The 7,459-nt window shown below is 29.0% G+C and overlaps 1 non-coding gene across 1 annotated transcript; it reads left to right on the top strand.

Moving 5' to 3' along the window:
- The first annotated feature begins 1,191 nt into the window (after positions 1–1,191).
- On the top strand, positions 1,192–1,264 carry TRNAR-CCG (transfer RNA arginine (anticodon CCG)). The gene has a single exon. It is a non-coding gene; the product is annotated as a tRNA-Arg (tRNA).
- The last annotated feature ends 6,195 nt before the right edge of the window (positions 1,265–7,459 follow it).

Consider the following 7,459-nt stretch of genomic DNA (forward strand, 5'->3'; position numbering starts at 1 on the left):
GTCGGACTGGTTTGACTTTATTTAAACCTGTTTCCAAACCGATTTGATTTTACCCAAAATTGAATTTGGTTTAGTACACAACTAAAGCATTAAGTTAAGGACGTGACCACGTGTCTAGCAATGTTTTATATTTTTGGGCTTATTGAGCTAGCATGGTGAGCCTATTATATATCCTTTTATTGGGCCAACAATCCCATAATCTTATTTCATATGTTTTTAATTAAATTTCATTTGCTCCCTAAATTTACAGGTAAGATTAGTAGATAACTTACCTTTTAGATGAATAACTTTTTTTAATGATTAATTATTTAGATAACATATGGCAAAGTTTCAACGCAAGTTGAGTCAAAATCTTCCGGCTGAGGGCACGTCTGTCTGAGCGTAATGCATCGCGTCGAAATGAAAAAGAAGAAGAAGCTAAGTTAGGTTAAAAGTTAAAATTTAAGTTAATTTTGAGCAAAGATTTGAAATATAGTAAGTTTCATTTTCATGCATTGTGTTCTCTCAAAAGTCACAATTTTTATAAATAATTTTTATTAAAAATGCGTAATTAAAGATAAAGATGATGAAAAAAACCATAACTATTTTGCAACAAGCCTACTAGCAAGAATATGAGAAGAGAATTAGGGAGAGAATAAGAGTTTATATTATTAATTGGTGTATCATACAACGAAATACCAATAGGTATTTATAAGGGGAGGTAAACTTAAGGAATAAGCTAATACAGAGTATGTATTTAGTAGTTGATAATCATAATAATATCTATATTCATAACAATAACCTATTAGTCACAACTTTTGTTTACATTTTATGTTATATTTTATTAATAACGAAACTGCTTATTCAACAAGACGTACCTAAGTCGACAATCTATATAGTCTTAACTTCTTATTAGCTATTTACAATATACCTTTGTCATACTTACTCCTTACAGCATCAACTAATTACAAAACAATGTAGATAATACACAAATTTTAAATTGTATATAACTTTTCATTTATCATAGCTAACATTTTCATAATCTTCGTTTATGCAAATAAGGATAATATACAAACGTTATATAAATAATAAAACTCTATTTGTTACATAACTTGTATTTTTGAACTTCAAATAAGCTACTAATTATATTTCAGATGTTTTGTTTGTTGCAATGTCAGTAATAAATAAAATACCGATGCTTTAATCACATAGGATCGCGTGGCCTAATGGATAAGGCGCTCGCCTCCGGAGCGGGAGATTGTGGGTTCGAGTCCCACCGTGATCGACAAAATGTTTTTGTTTTTTTTATTCTTTCAAAACAAAACCATTTGGGCTTGTATGCCCAATAAGCCTTTTTTAACTATAATATTTTCCAAACCCAAGTTTTGAAAATAAATTATTGTATATCACTGGTTGTTGATTTTAGTTTTAAACCCAAAACTGGTTTGGGTTCCAGCTCAGTTTGGTCAACAAAAACCAAAGCCAGTATATGATCGGTTTCGATTCGGGTTGAAACCGGTTTATTGGCCAGGTTACGATCGGTTTTGGTTCGGGTTTTGACCGGTTTCGGTTCGGTTAACTGGTTTGCAACCAGTTTTGGTGGAGAAAATTCTAAACTGGTTCCAAACCTACAGTTTCAATCGGTTCCTAACTGGTTTCTATATAATCAATTTCAAACCAGTTCAATTTCGGTTTGATTTTTGAGTCGGTACGATTAACCGGTTCTTTTGCCAACCTCTAATATAAAATGCCTCTATCATATTCATGGCTGTTAAGACTTAAGAATACTCTAAATTTGGGCCTGATCCAATGAGTAGGCTCATATTATGTTAGTCCAATTGGGTTGCCTCATTATTGTGCTCTTAATCCCTATATGTGTAAAGAAGACATATCTTTCCTACCCAAGGGCTCATTTTCTACTGTTAGACAATTGGCTTTCACAGTTTGGTATAAATATAATACCTTATGTTATGCACATACATATACATACATACATACATACATACATACATATATATAGTTTTAAAGCCCGTGTCATACACGGGATGATTTAAATTATAAAATTATAAGTAAAAAAAATAATTACATAGCGTATATAAAAAAATGTATTACATCTATGCTTGTATCTATATAATGTGTACATAAATTGATTTTATTTATATATATCACGAAATGATTTTTTTAAATGAACTTAATAAAAAAAAATGTCCGTGCAAAAACGTACCCGATAATGCTTCTTTCTATTGAAAAATTCATTCTCGGTGCCATATATGTTTAATTGAAAGACTTTTGGTTATGAACCAATTTCGGAAATAAAGCTTATCATACGATAGTAGTTCTAACCACTCAGCTTGAACACAAAAGGAGCGTTACCTTTATTGATATATTTATTAATTTACCACTCATCAAAGGAAAGTATAACATTAAATTATAACAATGGATGTTCTTCAAGAGCTATGTTTTTCTGAGCTACACAATGAAAAAGATTTTGATAAGTTTCAGAGGGCTTCTCGACTTTGTTATAATGACAACATAAAAAATTACATGTTAACCCATTCAATTTTGTGAATATTCATTTTAGCATAGTTTTGCATGACATGCTTCCCATACAACATTCTGAACACCATTGAAGGAAAAATTAATGCTGACATAAATATTTCAAATTTGATAAAAGTTAGAAGCATTGATAGGCATGGGGGTGGCACGTCGAAAGTGTTCGCAATCTTTTCTTATATTTTAATAGTTGAGGGAAAAATAGTCAGTTTGCCAAATCCCGAACCTTTTGATTATTTCAAAAAATGCCATTAAAATAAATTTGAAACCCGAATCATGTTTAAACTTCTAACTCTCATACTTTTGACATTTTAAAGTCAACTATTTGAACCCATAACAAATTTGACGATAAATCTATTTTGCATTCTCAAACCTTTTAAAAGACTCAAAATTTTCATTTTTGACATGTTACAAATTTTAACCTAAATGCAGTTAACTTATACCAAACAATCTATTTACCAACTTTTGACCCATAAAATCAAATTTAAGTTCCACAAAGTACCCGAAACAATTTTCATTTGAGAAACATGATTTGTTGTTGATTTTTGAAATTCACAAAGTATTTTGAAATATATAGTAAAATAATATGTTAATATTTATATTTATAAAAATATATAGATATTATATAAATATAGTGTAAAAGAAAAGTGAATCATTATTGATTTATTCCATATATTAGGGTATATTAATTTTGGAGGGAAAAAAATTGTGATAATTAATCATAACATGACAAGTGTCCACATTTATTTTACTTTATTAGAATAGGTATGTGTATATATATATATATATGCATGCATCCATGGTAGCTTTAGGCTAAATTGATTGTTGGATGGTGGTTCGAAAGGCTTCAAATATCATGACCCCTTCTAACAGGCGTTTATGAGGTTACAAGTTAGATAACTATAAGATGAAGTGTGATTTGATCTACGATCTGGATTTTCGTAGTGACATCAAGATATATAGCTTATAAGAAATAAATATATAAATACTAGATTACATTAGAAAGTTATTTATGATCATTAATCTCTAAACGTATGATAAATGAAACATAAATCTTCGTGCTTATTTCGCCTACTTGACAAGAGTATTTCCTCATCAAAAGTAATTTTTAACAAAATATGAATATAAATCAATGTTAAATTTACAAAGATTAGTTGATTCATTAGCTTACAATGTATGTTATTAATTTATAACAAAGTATAAAGTCTTCACAAGTTAGTAAACACAAAAGTATATAAAATTTATCTGAAGACATGCTTGAAATAATATTATCATACCTTCTCTATAACAAGTGACATATTAAGATTGAAACTTTATTTGGTTCATCTTTAATTAGAAGTCTTTGTAAATCACATACACTCTAGAATGTTGTTTTGTAACATCATTTAATTTCAACAATCAATAGTGAAAACATATATCCTTTTATTTTGTATACTTGTTAAACATGTTGCATTTATTTAAAACTAAAAGGGGAGAGTGATGCACTATTGACATAATTACCATCCAAGGTTGTTGGTGGTAGTTGCTTTCGTGTACAATAAATCTCAATGGGACAGCAGGCCTAAGTGAGCAACTATGGTCCCTCCAACATGTGATTATGTCTACTACGCTAGCATGTTCTCCGGAATCAGTAGCATGTTATCCGAAATTAGTTTTAGGTTGAGAACTTTGAGAACCACCTAAATCACTTGTATTTAGTGTATTCATGATTTTAGGAGATAGCACATAGACGGTTATGTAATCAATCTAATAGCACACGAAACAGTCAAGAAACTTAGAATTTACAGATTAGTTTTGTTCTTATTTTCAGATTTCTTTCTTTTCCTTATTTATTCTGCATTTCATGTTTTTTATTTCTTATAATCTTATCTAACTTTAAAATTTCGGATTTCATTCTTTCTCATTTTTTATAATCTTACAGGTTAGTTTTGGTGTTTGGCTTTTCTATGTTTTCTTCATGTTGTGAATTTTGGTTTTTTGGTGTTCTATGAACTGTTTTAAGAATAAATGTTTTTTTCTTATTAAAATGTTCTACTTTAGTTAAATATTTTTTTTAATGTGCGCTTTTTTTAGCCGGACGCTTCTTTTGCGCTAATCGCCAGGCCCCACCTCAACGCTTTCGAGCGCTTATCGCATTTGATAACTACGTATTGAAGATGGTAAGGAAATTTTAGACATTCAAATTGTTGACTATTTAAATTTCTTAGAGCATCCACAATGTCTTGTTTTATATGGCGTTCTTGGGCTTATGTGAAGAAAAGAGGAAGGAGATGCCGTCAATATGAAGTAGAGATGAGGGAGAGACGTATGCTAGATACATGTCATATACGCGGTATCGTACCCGAATACCTGTCCAAGTATCCATCCTGAATGTTTCAAAAATACCTTTGGTGTTCCTTTGCCTCATATTTACTCCTAATGAGACGTTTTTCATGCTTTGACTTTTATTTGTGTATATTAATGTTGATTTGACTTTTTTTTGTGTATATTATATCACTCATAAGTAAACAAATAGATGTGTTATTTTAATCATTGATACTCTAGCATTAAAAAAAACATAAATAGAGTGTTGATAAAGTAAGATCAACATATGGTGCAAAAATGAGTGGTGGTAGTGGTACAAAGTTTAAAATCTTGGAATGCAAGATATGAAAAAAGAGAAGTCTCTTACAAGCTCTAGATATGGAAAATCAATTGGTCTAATTTGTTCATTCTTTAATTTACCATCACCAATTTTGGCTTTTGCTTCCATCCATGTGCTCTACTCTTCACTTTTAAAATGCTTCTTCTATATATCTCACACATATTTTAGGGTGTTTGTAGAGTGCATTTAATTTATTTATGTATGATGGTATGTGATGGATAGTGCATTTAATTTATTTATAATTACAAGATATGTTCATAATGTATTATTATTATTATTATTGCATTGAGTAATATTAATTATAACAAAATCTAATGTTTTTTTACTTCGAAATAGAAGACAAAAGGGCAAATATGTATTTTTTCAGAGCAAGCTAAATCTTACGGCGTAAACACTCTTTAGCCGAAACCTTTTAAAACTTATTATAATATAATCATAAAGGGGGAGGTTCATGTGGAAATAATATCAATTTATAAAAAAATGAGAACATAAGACACAATATCAACTACAATACCAATCTACATAAACAATTATTTGTAATAACAAAGAAAAAAACCTAAAAATTACAGCAAAAGAATCAAAATAAAAAACAAATTAATAACAACAAATACCAACATATACTTATATCAGCAAAAAAAAAATCTAATAATAGCAACAAACTATAAATAAACAAATACTTATAAACTTCTTATAATCGAAAATTAGCAAATACGAACAAAAAATTACAGAAAACACTTATAAAAATAAACCTAATAATAACAGCAAATTGGTTTTCACTATTTTCATGTTAAGAATAAAATGTATTTGATCATGTTTCTAATCATAAATAACATTTTAGACTTCAAATTAACACAAATAAAAGTTACATGATAATGAAATTAGTTATGGAAATTAGAGGTGTGAGCAAAAAAAATCAAACTATGAACGGGTCAGTGATAGACATCGTAAAATAATCTTGATTTGCAAAAACTTACGAACATTCTGATTAATTTTCTTATAAAAACTAAAAATCGATTGAGTTAATGTTTGATGAAAAATTAAATTTGTCATAAAAGAGTATAAAAGATGAGATGGATTTGAATGTATGCATGCCGATTAAGGCTAGACAAGGATAACACATGTGAACATTTTCCATACTAAGTGTTTCAGTATTGTTGCATTAAAATAAATATATTCTTCTAATTTACAAGTGCATTGGGTTACATTCAAGTTGGAGAGAAACCTGATACGAAACGTGAAGCATTTGTGGAAATTTTGTTGATGGAAAGAAATAAATTTGATACTTATTATTATTATTATTATTTATTTTTTATTTTTTTTCTTCATAATGTAAGTGATCTAACTTTGCTTAGAGTTTTAGGATTAATGGAGTAGGATTGCATCCGATACCCCATTTTTAGCAACACTTATTAAACTAGAAACAAAATAACGAGAACACACACAAGTTGATAATTAATAAAACCTATTCAATAAAATTCTAATTAGAATGTTAAAAAAAGTTGGTTTGGTAAACCAGCGATTCACATTTTACGATGTACTTGTACCGAGTGAACAATGTGGGTTACACATTAATTTTTTTATGCCTTCCTTGATACAAGTCGTTTTCGACATCTTTTGGTATTTTTCCAGTACTATTGGTATCAAACCAGTATTGTACTGCCATAATCGAGTATGTGTTTTCTAACAATTTCAGTTCTGGTGTTATATCTCGAAGGTGTATTCAAATTAAAGTATTTTTTTTTATATGGGTGAAATAATTATACACTCCGTTTACTTGACGACGGCAGAAAACATATATTTAAGTCTTTCCTTTTATATTTAACATTTATTATGCTTACTAAATGCATATATATATTTTGCAATTGTTTAAAACTGTTGATATTATTTGTTATAATTACTAACAAGCAAATAAACATAGTACACGGTATAATCTCACTCATAGCATAAGCTATCTGCTAAGTAGGGTCTAAAAGAGTGTGACGAGGGACAAACATTACCTTTATCACAAGAGATAGATGTTGAGCCTGCTCATGCTAAGACCCTTGACTCCAAAAATCTCATTATTATTATTATTATTACTACTACTACTGTTCTATTAGTAAACACTCAAACTATTTTTTCACGGCAAATTCGATTTTATCTTTTTATTGCATACTAAACATTCTTCCAAAAAAAAATGAAAAAAAAACGCACGGCAAATATATTGTTTTAATTCAAATAGGAAGTTAAATATATATGCAAGGGGATAATCAGAAATAGAGTTCCATTTAGACATATATCTGT

This window comes from Bidens hawaiensis, unplaced genomic scaffold (assembly GCF_021521415.1).
Source record: "Bidens hawaiensis isolate Kalapana, Puna unplaced genomic scaffold, B.hawaiensis_p1.1 tig00023644_1, whole genome shotgun sequence".
Lineage (NCBI taxonomy): Eukaryota > Viridiplantae > Streptophyta > Magnoliopsida > Asterales > Asteraceae > Bidens > Bidens hawaiensis.